The sequence below is a fragment of the Chionomys nivalis genome, chromosome 20 (assembly GCF_950005125.1).
Source record: "Chionomys nivalis chromosome 20, mChiNiv1.1, whole genome shotgun sequence".
NCBI classification, from domain to species: domain Eukaryota; kingdom Metazoa; phylum Chordata; class Mammalia; order Rodentia; family Cricetidae; genus Chionomys; species Chionomys nivalis.
In genome coordinates, this window is record NC_080105.1 from 9,066,147 (window position 1) to 9,083,995 (window position 17,849).

General features: G+C 39.5%; 1 pseudogene; it reads right to left on the reverse strand.

Annotated features, from left to right (window-relative positions):
- Window positions 1-436: 436 nt before the first annotated feature.
- Window positions 437-17,849, reverse strand: part of LOC130863155 (heterogeneous nuclear ribonucleoprotein A3-like) — a 36,067-nt pseudogene continuing 18,654 nt past the window's right edge.

Consider the following 17,849-nt stretch of genomic DNA (forward strand, 5'->3'; position numbering starts at 1 on the left):
GTGAAACATTTTTAAAAGGCAAGGAAAGAGGGTCAAGCAAATTGAGCCCTCTGTCCAAAGGAGAGCAAACAGAAACAATGGAGATTTTTTATTTCAAACTACACATTGTGAACGTGTTGCGCACGTACATGGCCTAGCTGTGCTACAACAAGTTCTAATGCAGTCTACTGTCCTCTGTGAGAGGGAAATCAATGATAGAATAAAACCCTAATTGCAAAGGTTCCATTCTGGTTAATGGTTCTCTTTCTAAGCTTTGGGGTTGATACAGGAACCTGTTCTCTCTGTCAGTAGAGAAAGATTAAAATCATACAGCTTAGTTCCCAGCTGGTACTTTAAGGGTTGGCTGGAGATTTTTACAGTTCCTCTAATGCATTTAGGATGACTGTCTCAAAGTAACCTGCAGCTTTCCTGACAACTCCTCACTCTCTCTCTCCTGCTAAGAAATGTAGCCCTTTTCTGCTGTTTTTGAAAACCTTCTGCTACCATATCCACCACATCCACCACCTGATCCATAGCCACCACCATAAGGACTGTCTAAGCTTCTTCCACAAAAACTGCCCCCTTTCATGGGTCCATAATTTGATTGCTATTGTCCACCATAATTTCCAAAGTCATTATAGTTCCCACCACCATAGTTACCTCCACCAAAATTTCCTCCTTCATAGTAACTGTCATGTCCTCCTCCTGCACCACCACCATATCCACCACCTTGGTTTCCATAGCCTGGTCCACCACCACCACCACAGCTTCCTCTACTGCTGTAACCAGGACCACCACCATAGGTGCCACCATCACCTCCAAATCCATTATATCCACCATCACCACCTCCATAACTACCTCTGCGCCACCACCTCCACCACCGTAGCCTCCTCTTCCACCAAAGTTTCCACCACGACCAAAATTACCTCCACCACCTCCAAAGTTGCCTCCACGACCCATAAAATTGCCAGATCCACCACTCTGGGATCCAGAAGACTGCATCTCTTGTTTAGAAAGGACCTTTTTCACTTCACAATTTTGCCCCTTAATAGTGTGGTATTTCTGAACAACGATTTTATCAACTGTGTCATGGTCATCAAAAGTCACAAAAGCAAATCCTCTCTTTTTCCCCACTCTGCCTGTCTTCGTAACTTCTATGGTTTCAATCTTGCCATACTTTTCAAAGTAGTCTCTCAGGTTATACTCTTCTGTATCCCCTTTAATACCACCAACAAAGATTTTCTTCACTGTTAAATGGGCACCAGAATTTACAGAATCCTCTCTAGAAATGGCTCTCTTTGGTTCCACCACACGCCCATCAACTTTGTGTGGCCAAGCACACACTGCAGCATCCACCTCTTCAATGCAAGAGTAGGTCACAAAACCAAAAGACACTTAAGGTCATGCTCAACCTCCTTAGCGATCAGGGAAATGCAAATCAAAACAACTTTGAGATACCATCTTACACCATTCAGAATGGCTAAAATCAAAAACACCAATGATAGCCTTTGCTGGAGAGGATGTGGAGTAAGGGGTACACTCATCCATTGCTGGTGGGAATGCAAACTTGTGCAACCACTATGGAAAGCAGTGTGGCAGTTTCTCAGGAAATTTGGGATCAACCTACCCCAGGACCCAGCAATACCACTCTTGGGAATATACCCAAGAGATGCCCTATCATACAACAAAAGTATATGATCAACTATGTTCATAGCAGCATTGTTTGTAATAGCCAGAACCTGGAAACAACCTAGATGCCCTTCAATGGAAGAATGGATGCAGAAAGTATGGGATATATACATATTAGAGTACTACTCAGCAGTAAAAAACAATGACTTATTGAATTTTGCATGCAAATGGATGGAAATAGAAAACATTATCCTGAGTGAGGTAAGCCAGACCCCAAAAGAGGAACATGGCATGTACTCACTCATAATGGCTTTCTAGCTATAAACAGGGGACATTGAGCCTATAATTCGTGATCCTAGAGAAGCTAAATAAGGTGAACCCAAAGAAAAACATATAGGCATCCTTCTGGATATTAACCTTCATCAGGAGATGAAAGGAGACACAGACAGAGACCCACATTGGAGCACCGGACTGAAATCCCAAGGCCCTAATGAGGAGCAGAAGGAGAGAGAGCACGAGCAAAGAACTCAGGACTGCGAGGGGTGCACCCACACACTGAGACAATGGGGATGGTCTATCAGGAACTCACCAAGGCCAACTGGACTGGGTCTAAAAAAAGCATGAGATAAAACCGGACTCGCTGAACATAGCAGACAATGAGAAGTCAAAAACAATGGCACTGGGTTTTGATCCTACTGCACCTACTGGCTTTGTGGGAGCCTAGGCTGTTTGGATGCTCACCTTACTAGACCTAGAAGGAGGTGGGAGATCCTTGGACTTCCCACAAGACAGAGAACCCTGACTGCTCTTTGGGCTGCTGAGGGAGGAGGAGTTGGTTGGGGGAGGGGGAGGGAAATGGGGGGCGGTGGTGGGGAGGAGGCAGAAATCTATAATAACTAACTAACTAACTAACTAAATAAATAAATAAATAAATAAGTTTTTAATCTCTTCACAAACCATCTCTTTTAGGTCCCTTCTGAAGAGGTCCTTCAGCCATAAGTACTGCTCCTGTTGTATCTCCTTTGCCTGCTCCTTCAGCAGAGCTACCTGCTCCATACACATTCGGCTTAATTCATTCCTGACTTGTCCCATAATTTCCTCTACATCCTTTCTGAAAAGTTTCCTCATCCTTGCATTCTCTACAGCCAATTCCTCCCTCAGTATTTCTTTTATGTCATTTCTGAGGAGTTCCTTCCATCGTGTGCAATGGCAATCAGCTTGCTCCTTTATGTCCTCCTTCCTCTTGACCGAAGGAAGTCTTGAATGCACTTGTGCATCTTTTCTATCAGTCATTTTCTGCTGATGAGAAAAAGGAGATTAGTTTGCTTGGCTTTCCTCACAAATTTATTGTTGTTGTTGGTGGTGTTGGTGTTGGTGTTGGTGGTGGTGCTGGTGGTGGTGGTGGTGTTTGGGAATGCTTTTTCAAAGTGGCTTTGTCCTTGCACGTATAGGAAACAGATTGGGAAAGTAGAGAGCTCATTTTTAACACTTTTGTTTCTTCATATGTTTGGCTATTCAAATCACTAGGCTATAGTCAGTCATTGAAAATGATTTACCTTAGCCTGGAGTAGAAGTATAACCATGATCCAACAAACTTACTCAGTATTAACTGAAAAAATATATTTTATTGTATATTAAATTTGCCTAAAATAGTAAATTGCATGATTTTTAACATTACAAATTTATTCTTGAACAATGGACTTTGTATTTTTCACCTTTGATATCTAGTTGGGTCATTGTTGCCCTGTTATAAATAACTCCATTTAACAATTTTTATGTCTGTATATGTATATGTATATGTATATAAGGAGGTGTGTTTCCTTAGATCTCTTTCTGCAGAGATCCCTGGCTAAGTGTTGATTTTATCTCTCATTACAGGCACTAGAGACAATTAGAAACTGGGGCAGAACTAAATCTATAAACTTGGCATGAGTGTGAATGGTAATAGCACTACAATGGCATCCTGGAGAATGACCTCTTTTTAACTTATCCTAACGTGCTGGTTACTACAGACACATTGTTCATAATGCCAATCACATACTCAGGAGGCCTAAACTTATCATACATCCATCATTAGGGGACATTATACAAGTGAGACAAAGTAAATTTTTCAGGATAAAGTTTACCTCAAATGTAAAGACAGTTTAAGATAAGATTTCATGAAAAATTACTAGATTCTGAGAGTGTATGTTTAGTTTAATTTGTTTATGTACATGTGTGCCCAATAATTTGAACATGCATCATGTGTGTGCTGATCTCTTAGAGACCTGTATCAGGCATTAGATCCCTTGGAATTGTAAATGCAGGTGGTTGTATGTTGCTGTATGAGTTCTGGGAACTAAATTCAAGTCCTCTTGATGGAATAGTAAGGGATTTACATTCTGTGCTATCTCTTCCGACATTTTTATTTAAAAAATTAGATAGTTTATTGTAAAGATTTTATGCCTTACAAAATATTTCTAGATAAATATTAGCAAAATATTAGAGATGAACAAACATACAATGCTTTATGAAGGAAAATTCAGATATGGCTGATAGGAATTGCATGTAGAGTGATAAATTGACCAGGTCACGTGCACATTTCATTTAGTTACTTTTACAGAGAGAGTAGATGACATTTGCTTGAGATTGTGTCTCCTAGGAAGACCAAAGTAGCTACAATCATCTAGTCTTATCAACATGGCCACCTAAACATGACCTGAACAGAGATGGCACCAATAGACACACTAAGTCATGGAGCCTCACCTGTATATAAAGAACTGTGGAAAATGGGGACTACTGAGGGATGGAGAGATGGTCTTCCCCAGAGACATGCCTCCCACAATGAATTATCTAATACTGGAGGTCCATCCTGAGATCATATGATACATGTAATATTATACTGGTTGAAGAGGGTGTACTCATACATTTAGGAGTGTGTATCTGTGTGTGTGTGCTTAACATCATAAAGAAAAAAGTCATAAGTTTGAGAGCAAGGGGAGTGTATGGTAGGAGTTGGGGGAAATGAAGTAATAATGTATTTATATTTTTATTTGAAAAAATATTAATTAAGAATAAATCAAAAATTGGATCTTTAGCAATCCAATGAACAGGTGTGACTCAGATAGAAGGGAAACCTTCTGCATGGATCAGTTTACTGACATGGCTCAAAACACACTGGATTCAATTCTATCTTTTTTGTTTTTTTTTTTTTTTTTTTTGGTTTTTCGAGACAGGGTTTCTCTGTGGTTTTGGAGCCTGTCCTGGAACTATGGATTCAGTTCCTTACAAGGAACTATAATCCAGCTTGTTGAAGAAATCTGGAATTTTGATGGCTAATTCAGGGTATATAAGTAACTACATATATCCCCTTGGGGCCACATGTCTCTTTTGGTGACTTGATTTTGAACAGTGTGTAGAAAGCAAATATGTGTATGTGAAATATTTTCATTTTTAATATCCATTTTCTCAAAAAAAAGCTGCAAGATGAGACTCGGGTCATGGCTCAATGGATGTCTCAGTTTTCTTTCTGTTGCTGTGATAAAAACCATGATCAAAAGCAACATGGGAGGAAATGAATTATTTCACTTCTATATCCCAGGCCACAATCCACTGAGAGAAGTCAGGACAGAAACTCCAGTAGGAACTCAAGGAGGAGCCATGGAGCATTAGCTGCTTACTGGTTAGGTCCTAATGACTTTCTCAGTCTGTTTTCAGATACAACCCAGGTCTGTATGTCCAGAGGTATCACTGTCCATCCTGAACTGGGCCCCCACAAACCAATCATTAAGCAAGAAAATGTCCCACACACTTGCCCACAGGGAATTTGATGGCGAAACTTTCCCAAATAAAGTTACTCTTCAATGTCATAGAGCCATTTACTTGGATGAAGACAACAGCTAACAGAACAGAGTGATGGGCAGGTAAGAATCAGGAAGTAGTAAAAGTCAGCATCTTCAGTTTGGTACTTGAAATCTGAGGCACAACTGAGTCAATATACACATAGTGAAAGGAACTTGTTTGTAAAAGTGCATACATATGGATTGAAGAAGGTAAATGTTTGTAAAAATCAATAAACTTATACTTTTAAGATGCAAGCTTCTACAAATTCTGAAATATTTAATGTAAAAGCAAGGGAGAAACAAGCCAAAGTATTCAACTATTCAAGTAGGTAAGTCAATAGTAAAGAAAAAAAAAAACTATGGTGCCATTTTCATGTCAGTCACATGACCATGGAAGCCTGGGTGCTTTTGGTTTACTAGACTTTGTCAAGTGTCTCCTGGCTAATCACTGATTCCTTACCATGTGCTTTTTCTATTATCTCTTGCAGAGACACCATGTTGGTTCTTTTCATGTCAACTGTAATGACTCCTGGGCCTTTGTGTTTACTATTATTTACTTTCAGTATTATTGCATGAATTTTTCATATAGTATTAAAAGCATGTTTGACTTTTAGTTTGTGATTTACAGAGTCTAGTTATTTTCATGATTTGGGTTTTACTATTGTTTGGAAAACCTCTATCCTACTGCAGAGATGGTCAATTCACATGTTTCGTTTCTTACACACTCAAATATGCAAATTTTCAGATCAGAGGGAACAGAATTACCTTTAAGTGTGTTCTCACTTTAGGTTTATCAGGAATTGGCACTTTATTAGAACAGATGGTACTTTCAGGCGTTTCGAACATTTTCTTGATTTTCTTATTAAAATCTATGTCGATGAGTTTGCAACTGATGGCGTATAGAACTGAACTCAAATGGGCCCACTCCTCTTCCTCACTCCTTTTTGCAAAGATATGTTCTGATGGGAAGTATTCTCTCCCATATTCATTCCTTATTTCTGGTTTTGGGAACATGTTCTGCTGATGAGAAGACGGAAGATAAATCTGATTTGCTTTTTCTTAGTTTAGGGTTTTTCTTTATTTAAGGTGCTTGTGTTTTAAAATGACTATAACTTTTCAAGATAAAAGTTATTGACATAGAGAAAGAAGAAAGCAATTGGTAATTAATAGTAAAATGTATCTGTATCTATGCTCAGCTACCCACAAATCATTCGGCTATCATTAAGAGCTGAGATAATTTGGCTTAGGTGAGAGCCTATAAAACATTCAGTGTTTCAGTGATATTTACCAGACACTATTTACTATCATGGAGAAAAATGATAACAGAACAGAATATTAGGCAGACAAGCATTAGGGAGCAGTAAAGGGCAATGTCTTCATGTTCTTCCGTGAACTCTGAGGCACCCAAATAACTTGTAAGACACAACTCAATCACGACATGAGAGAATGATAGCTTTAATTGCAAAATGCATATGGTCTCCAGAAGGTATATTTGCAAGATACACTGAAGACAACTAAAAATGTGTGTGTGTTTGTGTGTGTGTATACATAACTTACACTTACACAGCTACCTGGTTTTTGACAAAGAGAACAACAACACACCTTATAAAGACAGTATCTTCAACAAATGGTACTGGTCAAATAGGGAAGATACATGTAGAAGAATAAAACTCGATTCTATCATTTCACTGTGAACAGAACTCAAACTTATACCTAAGAAGGACCTTAATATAAGTTCTGGTCCAGGAAGTGGTGGTACACTCCTTTAATACCAGCACTTGGGAGGTTGAGGCAGGAGGATCTCATTGAGTCTGAGACAGCCTGGTCTACAAAGGGAGCTACAGAATAGCCAGGAATGTTACACAAAAATAAACATAAAAAATAAACATAAAAAATTAAGTAGAACATCTGGTATCCTGAATTTGGTAGAAAAAAAATAGGGAATACACTTGCATTTATGGGCACTGGAAAGGATTTTTTTTGAACAAGACCCTGATAATACAAGCATTAAGACCAATGACTGAGAAATGGGAACACATGAAAGAGAAAAGTTTCTGTATAGCAAAAGAAACCATAATTGGTAAAAAGAGGCAACCTACAGAACGTTTACCAGAAGGCTGCTGTCTAGAATATAAAAAGAACTAACAGAAGTCTAAGACCTTTAAGGGAGTAAGCCTGAGCCAGGTCCTCTGCAGTTCTGGTCTCACCCGGGCCTGGGAACTCCAAGGCAGTAGACCGGAACCAGAGACCTTACAGAAACAGGTCAAAGTCAGTAACCTAGGCCAAAGTAGGCCTGAGACAAGGATCTCCACCTTGGGCCTGAGCAGGATTGAGGAAACAAATTCCACAGGAGTAGGACTGAACTGGCTACCTAGGATGGAGTGGGCCTGAGGAAGCAAGCTTTGTGGGAGCAGAAGCCAGAAGCCAACCCAGTCCTGGGACACTGGCAGGCTAGGTAGGATTGAGCTAGCAACCTGGTCCAGAGACAGTGAACTCCACTAGAACAGGTACAGGAGCATAACCGCTGAGCGAGTGAGCCAGAGCCAGAGACTGCTGAGGATCCAGACATGAATCTTGGACTTTCAAGGGAGTAGACCTAAGCCAAGACCCCTGTGGGTCTAAAATGAGTCTAGGACCTCCTAGAAACTAGGTCTGAGCCAGGACCTCTGCCAGTCTGGGTGTGAATCTGAGAACTCTGAGAGAGTAGGCAGGAAACTACTCTGTGGGGCCAGGCGTGAGTCTGGGACCTCAGGAGGAGTAGGCCTGAGCCAGGACCTCTGTGGGTCCAGGCATTAGTCTGGGACATCAAAGGGAATAGGCAGGAGCCTAGAATCTTTGTGGGTCCAAGTATGAGTCTGAGACCTCTGAGGGAGTAAGCCAGAGCCAGGCAAACCCAAGCCTGGGAACTCCGAGTCAGTAGACAGGAACCAGAGACCATTGCTGGATCAATTCCAAGCCAGGGATTTCTGCAGGAGGTGATCCAGACCAGGATTTACAGGAACAGGTCAAAGCCGGTAACCTAGGCTAAAGTAGTCCTGAGACAGCAAACTCCAAGGGAGCAGGGCAAAGCACAGTAGTGCTGAGCTATCTCCAGGAACACAGAGTAACCAATGGGGTAATTAGAACTGTGGCACTGACTGTACCACAAGAAAAAAACATCTGAGCTTTGGATTCACTAGCCTCTAGAAAATTAATCAACAGAATCTCAGATAGCCCCAACCACATGCAACACCACAAAGAGCAACACAACACCAGTAAAACCTAAAAACTCTACAACAGTGAAACCTGAACAACCTAATATAGACGAAGCAGAAGAAATTGACCTAAAAAGAACTTCAAGAGAATGTTTGAAACTCTTAGAGAGGAAATAAGAAATTCCCTTAAAGAAATGGAGGGAAAAACACACACACACACACACACACACAAAGACATAAGCAAATCCCTTAAAGAAAATCAAGAAAAAGAAATAAAACATATGAAAGAAATTATTCAAGACTTGAAAACTGAAATTGAGGAATTGAGGCAATAAAGTAAACACAAGCCAAGGGAACTATAAAAACAGAAGTCATGAGAAACGATCAGGAACCACAAATGTAAGCATGAACAGCAGAATACAAGAGATAGAAGAGAGAATCTCAAGTACTGAAAATACAATAGAGGAAATAGATTGATCAGTTAAAGAAAGCATTAAATTTAACAAAAGCTTAACCCAAAAATATCCAGGAAATATGCAAAATATCCAGGAAATATGGGACACCGTGAAAAGGTCAAATCTAAGAATAATAGGTATAGAAGAGGGAGAATAAGTTCAATTCAAAAGCACAGAAAATATATTTAACAAAATTATAGAAGAAAATTTCCCAACCTAAAGAAAGATATGCCTATGAAGATCCAAGAAGCTTATAGAACAACAAATAGACTAGATAAAAAAAAGCCCTCTTGCCACATAATAATCAAAACACAAAATATACAGATTAAAGAAAGAATATTAAGAGATGCAAAGTAAAAGGCCAAGTAACATATAAAGGCAGACTTATCAGAATTACACCTGACTTCTCATTGGAGACAATGAAGGTCAGAAGATTGTAGTCAATCATTATGCAGACATTAAGAGACCATGGATGCCAGCCCAGTACAATACCGAAAAAACTTTCAATCCCAATAGAAAGACTAAACAAGATACTTTATGACAAAACTAAATTTCACCAGTAACTATCCACAAACCTAGCCCTACACAAAATACCAGAAGGAAAACTCCAACCCCCGGAAGTTGACCATACCAACAAAACAAAGACAATTGATGGTCTAAGAACTGCAAATCCCAAGGAAAGGAGGGAAAAACACACAAATTAACATCATCAACAATGAAAACTAAATTAACAGGAGATAGCGATCACTGGTCATTAATATCCCCCAATGTAAATAACTCACCTCACCTATAAAAAGGCACAGGCTAACAGTTTGGATATGAAAACAAAATCCATCCTACTTCTGCATATATAAAAACATCTCAACCACAAAGACAGACATTGTCTCAGAGTAAAGGGTTGGGAAAAATATACCAATCAAATGAACCTAAGAAACAAGTGGGTGTAACTATCCTAATATCTAACAAAATAAACTTCAAGCTAAAATCAATCTAAAGAGACATAGAAGGTCATTTCATATTACTAACAGGAAAAATCGATTAAGAGGAAATCTCAATACTGAACATCTATGCCCCCAAAATAAAGACACCTTCATATGTAAAAGAAAAATTTCTAAAGCTTAAATCATACATTAAACCCCACACACTAATAGTGGGAGACCTCAACACTCTCCTCTCACTACTGGACGTGTCAGTCAAAAAAAAAATGAACAGAGCCGGGCGATGGTGGCGCACGCCTTTAATCCCAGCACTCGGGAGGCAGAGGCAGGCGGATCTCTGTGAGTTCGAGACCAGCCTGGTCCACAGAGCTAGCTCCAGGACAGGCTCCAAAGCCACAGAGAAACCCTGTCTCGAAAAACCAAAAAAAAAAAAATGAACAGAGAAATAAGAGAACTAATTTATTTCTTATGTTAGGACTCAAATGGACTAATAGACATGTATAGAATATTCCATCCAAACACAAAAGAATATACCTTCTTCTCAGTACCTCATGGAACCTTCTCAAAAATTGACTACATACTTGGAAACAAAACAAACCTCAACAAATACAAAACAATGGAATAACCCAATGTACCGTATCAGATCACCATGGTTTAATACTAGAAGTCAACAGCAGTACTAATTCCAGAAAACCCACAAACACATGGAAATTAAACAATGCTCACCAGAATCATCAATGGGTCAAGGGAGAAGTAAAAGGAGAAATTAAAGACTTCCTAAAATTCAATGAAAATGACCACACAACATACCCAAATTTATAGGACAAAATAAAGCAGTGTTAAGAGAAAAGTTCATAGCAATAAATGCCTACGTAAAGAAGCTGAAAAAAATCCTACACTAAGAGAACATTTTAAAACTTTAGGACAAAAAGAAGCAAAACTCACCTAAGAGAACTTGATGGCAGGAAATGATCAAATTGAGAGCTGAAATCAACAAAATAAAAATAAAGAAAGCAATACAAAGAATCAATGAGACAAAGAGTTGGTTCTTCGAGAAAATCAACAAAATAGACAAACCTTTATCCAAACTAACCAAAAGTTAGAGAGAGAATATCCAAATTAACAATATCAGAAATGAAAAGGGATAGTTAGCAAAAGACACTGAGGAAATACAGAGTATCATCAGGTCATATTTCTAAAACCTGCACTCCACAAAATTGGAAAACTTACAGGAAATGGACAACTTTCTGGATAAATATCACTTACCAAAATTAAATAAAGACCAGATAAGCAAATTAAATAGACCTATAACTGCTGAAGAAAAAGAAACAGTCATCAAAAATCTCCCAACCAAAAAAAGCCCAGGATCAGATGGTTTCAGCTCAGAATTCTACAAGACTTTCAAAGAAGAACTAATACCAATACTCCTCAAATTATTCCACAAATAGAAACAGAAAGAACACTGCTGAACTCTTTTTATGAGGCTACAATTACCCTGATACCCAAACCAAAGAAAGGCATTACAAGAAAGAGAATTACAGACCAATCTCACGCATGAACATTGATACAAAAATACTAAACAAAATATTGGCAAATCAAATCCAAGAACACATCAGAACCATCATCCACCATGATCAAGTCAACTTCATCCCAGAGATGCAGGGATGGTTCAACATATGAAAATCTGTCAACATAATCCACCATATAAACAATCTGAATAAATAAAAACCACATGATCATCTCATTTGATGCCACAGAAGCTTTTGACAAAATGCAACATCCCTTCATGATAAAGGTCTTGGAGAGAGCAGGGATACAAGGAACATACCTAAACATAATAAAGGCAATACACAGCAAGCCAACAGCCAACACCAAACTAAATGAAGAGAAACTCCCAGCGATTCCGCTGAAATCAGGAACAAGACAAGGTTGTCCACTCTCTCCATATCTATTCAATATAGTTCTAAAGGTCCTAGCTAGAGCAATAAGACACATAAAGGAAATCAAGGGGATACAAATCGGAAAAGAAGAAGTCAAACTCTCACTGTTTGCTGATGATATGATAGTTTACATAGGTGATCTCAAAAAATCTACCAAGGACTTCTACAACTCAAAAACACTTTCTGTAACATAGCAGGATACAAGATTAATTTAAAAAAAATCAGTAGCCCTCCTGTACACAGATGATAAACGAGCTGGGGAAGAAGTCAGAGAAACAACACCCTTCACAGTAGCCACAAATAGCATAAAATATTCAGAGTAACTCTAACAAAACAAGTGGAGGACTTGTATGACAAGAATTTGAAATCTTTGAAGAAAGAAATTGGAGAAGACACCAGAAAGTGGAAAGACCTCCCATGCTCTTGAGTGGGGAGAATTAACATAGTAAAAATACCAATTTTACTAAAAGTAATCTACAGATTCAATGCAATGCCCATCAAAATCCCAGCAAAATTCTTCACAAACCTCGAAAGAGCAGTACTCAACTTCATATGGAAAAGCAAAAAACCCAGAATAGCCAAAACAATCCTTTACAACAAAAGAACTTCTGGAGGCATCACAATCTCTGACTTCAAACTCTACTACAGAGCTACAGTACTAAAAACAGCCTAGTATTGGTGGACAGGTGGACCAATGGAACTGAATAGAAGACTTGGATATTAATCCACACTCCTTCAAATATCTGTTTTTGACAAAGAATCAAAAAGTATCACATAGAAAAAAGAAAGCATATATAACAAATGGTGCTGCCAAAACTGGATATCAATATGTAGGAGAATGAAAATAGACCCGTATTTATCACCATGCACAAAACTCAAGTCTAAATGGATCAAAGACCTCAACATAAAGCCAGCCACACTCAATCTTATAGAATAGAGAGTGGGAAGTACACTTGAACACATTGTTACAGGAGAGCACTTCCTAAATATAACCCGAGCAGCACAGACACTGAGAGAAACAATTGATAAATGGGACCTCCTGAAACTGAAAATCTTCTGTAAAGCATAGGACAAGGTCAACAAGACAAAACTACAGCCTAAAGAATGGGAAAAATCTTCACTAACCCCATATCTGACAGGAGCCTGATCTCTGAAATACAGAACGAACTTAAGAAATTGGTCATCACAAGAACACATAATCCAATAAAAAAAAATGAAGTACAGACCTGAACAGAGAACTCTCAACAAATGAATCTAAAATGGCTAAAAGATACTTAAGGAAATGTTCAACATCATCAGTTATCAGATAACTGCAAATCAAAACAACTCTGAGATTCTATGTTACACCTGTAAGAATGGCCAAGATCTTCATCAGTATGGCTATAGAATAGGGTCATTTCAGGTTCCCTCTCCTCAGTTGCCCAAGGTACTAGCTGGGGACATCTCCCTGGACACCTGTGAGCCCCTCTAGAGTCAAGTCTCTTGCCAACCCTAAGATGGCTCCCTTAATTAGGATATATACTTCCCTGCTCCCATATCCACCCTTCCTTTATCCCAACCATACCATTCCCCCAAGCTCCCCCCATCTTCTCCTTCTCACTCTTCTCACCCCATTTCCCCTTACCCCCATCCCACCTCACTCCCAAGTTCCCAGTTTTTGCCCGGCAATCTTGTCTACTTCCTATCCAGGCGGATGACTATATGTTTTTCTTTGGGTTCACCTTCTTATTTAGCTTCTCTAGGACCACAAATTATAAGCTCAATGTCCTTTATTTATGGCTAGAAACCAATTATGAATGAGTACATCCAATGTTCATCTTTTTGGGTCTGGGTTACCTCACTCAAGATAGTGTTTTTTATTTCCATCCATTTGCATGCAAAATTCACGATGTCATTGTTTTTTACCGCTGAGTAGTACTCTAATATGTATATATTCCACACTTTCTTCATTCATTCTTCCATTGAAGGGCATCTAGGTTGTTTCCAGGTTCTGGCTATTACAAATAATGCTGCTATGAACACAGCTGAACAAATGCTTTTGTCATATGATAGGGCATATAGCCATACTGATGAATATCTTGAATATCACCTTATAACCTTCATCGGACGATGGATGGAGATAGAGACAGAGACCCACATTGGAACACCGGACTGAGTTCCCAAGGTCCAAATGAGGAGCAGAAGGAAGGAGAACATGAGCAAGGAAGTCAGGAACGCGAGGGGTGCACCGACCCACTGTGACAGTGAGTCTGATCTATTGGGAGCTCACCAAGGCCAGCTGGACTGGGACTGAATAAGCATGAGATAAAACCGGACTCTCTGAACATGGTGGACAATGAAGGCTGAAGAGAAGCCAAGGACAATGGCACTAGGTTTCGATCCTACTGCATGAACTGGCTTTGTGGGAGCCTAGCCTGTTTGGATGCTCACCTTCCTGGACCTGGATGGAGGGGGGAGGACCCTGGACTTCCCACAGGGCAGGGAATCCAGACTGCTCTTCAGAAGCTAGAGGGGGAAGAATGGAATAGGGGGAGGGGAAGAGGAGTGGGGAGAGGGGGAGAGGAGTGGGGGGAGGGGGAGAGAAGTGGGGGGATGGGGAGAGAAGTGGGGGGAGGGGGAGGGAAATGGAAGGCGGGGAGGAGGCAGAAATGTTTTCAACAAAAAAATTTTTAAAAAGCAAAAAATAAAATAAAATTCTACTTTTTAAATAAAAAAATGGCCAAGGTCAACAATACTGATGACAAATTATGCAGGAGAGGTTGTAGGGAAAAGGGAACACGTCTACATTGCTGGTGGGAATGCAAGCTGGGACAACCCCTTTGTATGTTAGTGTGACGATTTCTAAGAAAATTAGGAAACAACCTTCCTCAAGAACTGTATATATATATCCAAAGGATGCTCAATTGTGCCACAAGGATATGTGCTCAACTATGTTTATATCAGCTTTGTTTGTCATAGCCAGAACCTTTAAACAACCTAAATGACCCTCAACCAAAGAATGGATAAGGAAAATGTGGTACATTTACACAGTGGAGTACTACAGAGCAGAAAAAATAATGACATCTTGAATTTTGCAGGAAAATGGATGGAGCTAGAAAACATTACTTTAAGTGAGGTAACCCAGTCACAGAAAGACAATTATCACATGTACTCACTCATAGGTGGTTTTTAAACATAAAGCAAAGAAAATCAGCCTGCAACAAACAATCCCAGAGAACTTAGACAACAATGAGGACACTAAGAAGGACTTACATAGATCTAATCTACATGGGAAGTAGAAAAAGACAAGATCTCCTGAGTAAATTGGGATCATGGGGACCTTAGGGAAGGGTTGAAGGTGAAGAGGAGAGGTAGGGCGGGGACCAGAGGAAAATGTAAAACTCAATAAGAATCAATAAAAAGAGTGAAAAAGAAAAAAAAAACAACAAATAAATACATAAGCACCAAGGAAACAAGCAAACCAATTTGTAAAAAAGTGAAGCATGGAACTAAACAAATAGATTCCAAGAGAGGAAAACCAAAAGTCCAATAATTTTTTTTAAATGTTCAGCATCCTTAGCCAGCAGAAAAATATAAATTAAAACTACTTTGAGATTTCATCTTATCCCAGTCAGAATGGATAAGGTTCCTAAAATGACAAAAATTGCTGGCTTGGATGTTGGGAAAAAGGAATAGGTGTTCACTCCTGGTGAGAGTGCGAAAAGGTGTAGCCAACTATGGAAATTAGTCAGATGTTCCTCGTGAATCTACGAATAAATCAACCACATGATCCTGCCATTCCAGGCCTTAGGCATCTACCCAACGAGTCTGCGAGATCCTTCTACAGTGATACTTGCTCATCCATGTTCATTCCTGTCTTATTCCCAATTGTCAGAAAAATGAAAAGAACCTGGATGTTCACCAACTCATGAATAGAGAAAGAAAATGTGGTGGATTTACACAACGGAATTTTATCCAGTCGATAAGAAAATTGGGTCATAAAATCCACAGGTAAATGGTTGAAGCTTGAGACAGTCATTTCAAGTGAGGTAACCCAGACCCAAAAGACAATATTGTAAGTTTTCTTTCATTTGTAGATATATTTGTATATCTTTCATTTGTAGATAGATGTGCATATTTCATTTGGAATACCCATAGAGGTCAGTGTTAAACTGGCTCCTATCTATTTTATTAAGCCCATAGGTAACTGCCCCTATTAACTCTTATCAGAGAAGCTTCCTTTTGCAGTAGATGGTGATTGACAGAGACCTACAGCTGGTCTCCGCAGAATGCTTGGGCCAAATGAAACACCTATCTCATACCGTCTCCTAAAGCTCAGGCATCATTGCAGAAGAGGTGCCAGAAAGACTTTCAGAGCCATATAATGTAGATGACTACAAGAAAGCAGTGTTTTCTGGGCAAACAGGGCAGTTGAATGAAGAACTCCACAGCAGCCACAGCAGCATGTGCAAGGCCTGTGTGATCACAAGTCAGAGAAAGGCCCAGCACGAAGAGGTGAGGTGGGCCTGAAGTCCCGCCCCTGCTGAGGAGCTACTGGCAATCACTGCTGCAAGGAGAGGGAGAAGTAGTTTTCTGTAAGGGTCTTTGTAGTCCCTGGTGGGTGGACCACGTTCCAGTAGGTGGCAACACAAATCTGACTCGATGGGATTTTGAGAAAAACCGGAAGACACAGAATTAGGTGGGTAGGGCAGGGGATGTAATCTGTGAGGAGCTGGGGGTGAATGTGATCAAATGCATTCTGTGACATTCTCAATGACCTAAAGCAGAAATGAAACCTACACAAATTTCTGAAACATTTAAAGTAAAAACAAGTTAGAGAAATAAATGAGATTTCAACTATTCTATGCATGTATCTTTACAGAGATAAGGTGTCTTTTATTGCAATTAAATAAAAAGTTCCTTGGAAGTGCATAAATGACTGGACTTTGGATTTAGTACTTTAGGTCTATGTCTAATATCAAGTTTCCGATTTCTTATGCTTTGGTTTACTTACATCAAATATTATTGCAACTGTAATGACTCCCAGTTCCCACCCTCCTTGCCTTGTGGATATTACCATTTAATTTTGTATCAGTGAATCAGAATCCTCTTTTGTGTTTAAACCGTGATAATCTGAAGGTTTGCTATTTTCATGGCTTAAATTACTTGCATGGGAAGTTGAGGAGATGTCTAACAAGCACATTCCTGGAACTAAGAGAACAGGAGGTGCAAGGACGCATTCCAAGCTGCGTTCTTTCATCTTGACATCTCTGCAGCACCACAGAGAGACCTTCTACATTCATCTTTCCCCTCATCATGAAATACTGAATGTTTTAAATTAGCGGGAACTCCTTACCGCTGAGCGTGTTCTTCCTCCAGAGGTACTATGTACTGGTTCTTCATCAGATGTATTGGATTCAGAGGATTCAATACCTTCTCTCATCTTCTCTAGTTTTTCCTTTAGATATGAACACTGTGCTGCAACCATCTTGGCCCATTTTTCTACTTCTGGGTTCTCAGACTTAGGCCAGGAATAGGCAGGTGTGTATTTACTGTCACAGTTAGTTTCTTCTTCACCCTGAGTTATTTTCTGCAGATAGGAAAGGTGGAATACACATTTGCTTCATTATATACTCATTTTTTTTTTTAAATTTAGGGTGCTCATCTTCAAACAACTCCTTTTTCTCTTAGGAGTCACCAGATATTGATACAGAAAAATACGCACTAATAATCATTTACTAATTACATGTCCGCATAAAGGTTTAGCTGCTCACAATTACTTGCCTAACTTTAAGAAGTGGAACTAGCCGTGCCCATGCCCACAGTTGCCATCTCAGCATCCAAAGACCAACACTAAAACCTCCGGCTCTGACTTTAACTTGTGAGTCCTCCCTTACTCCCATCTCCCTCATCT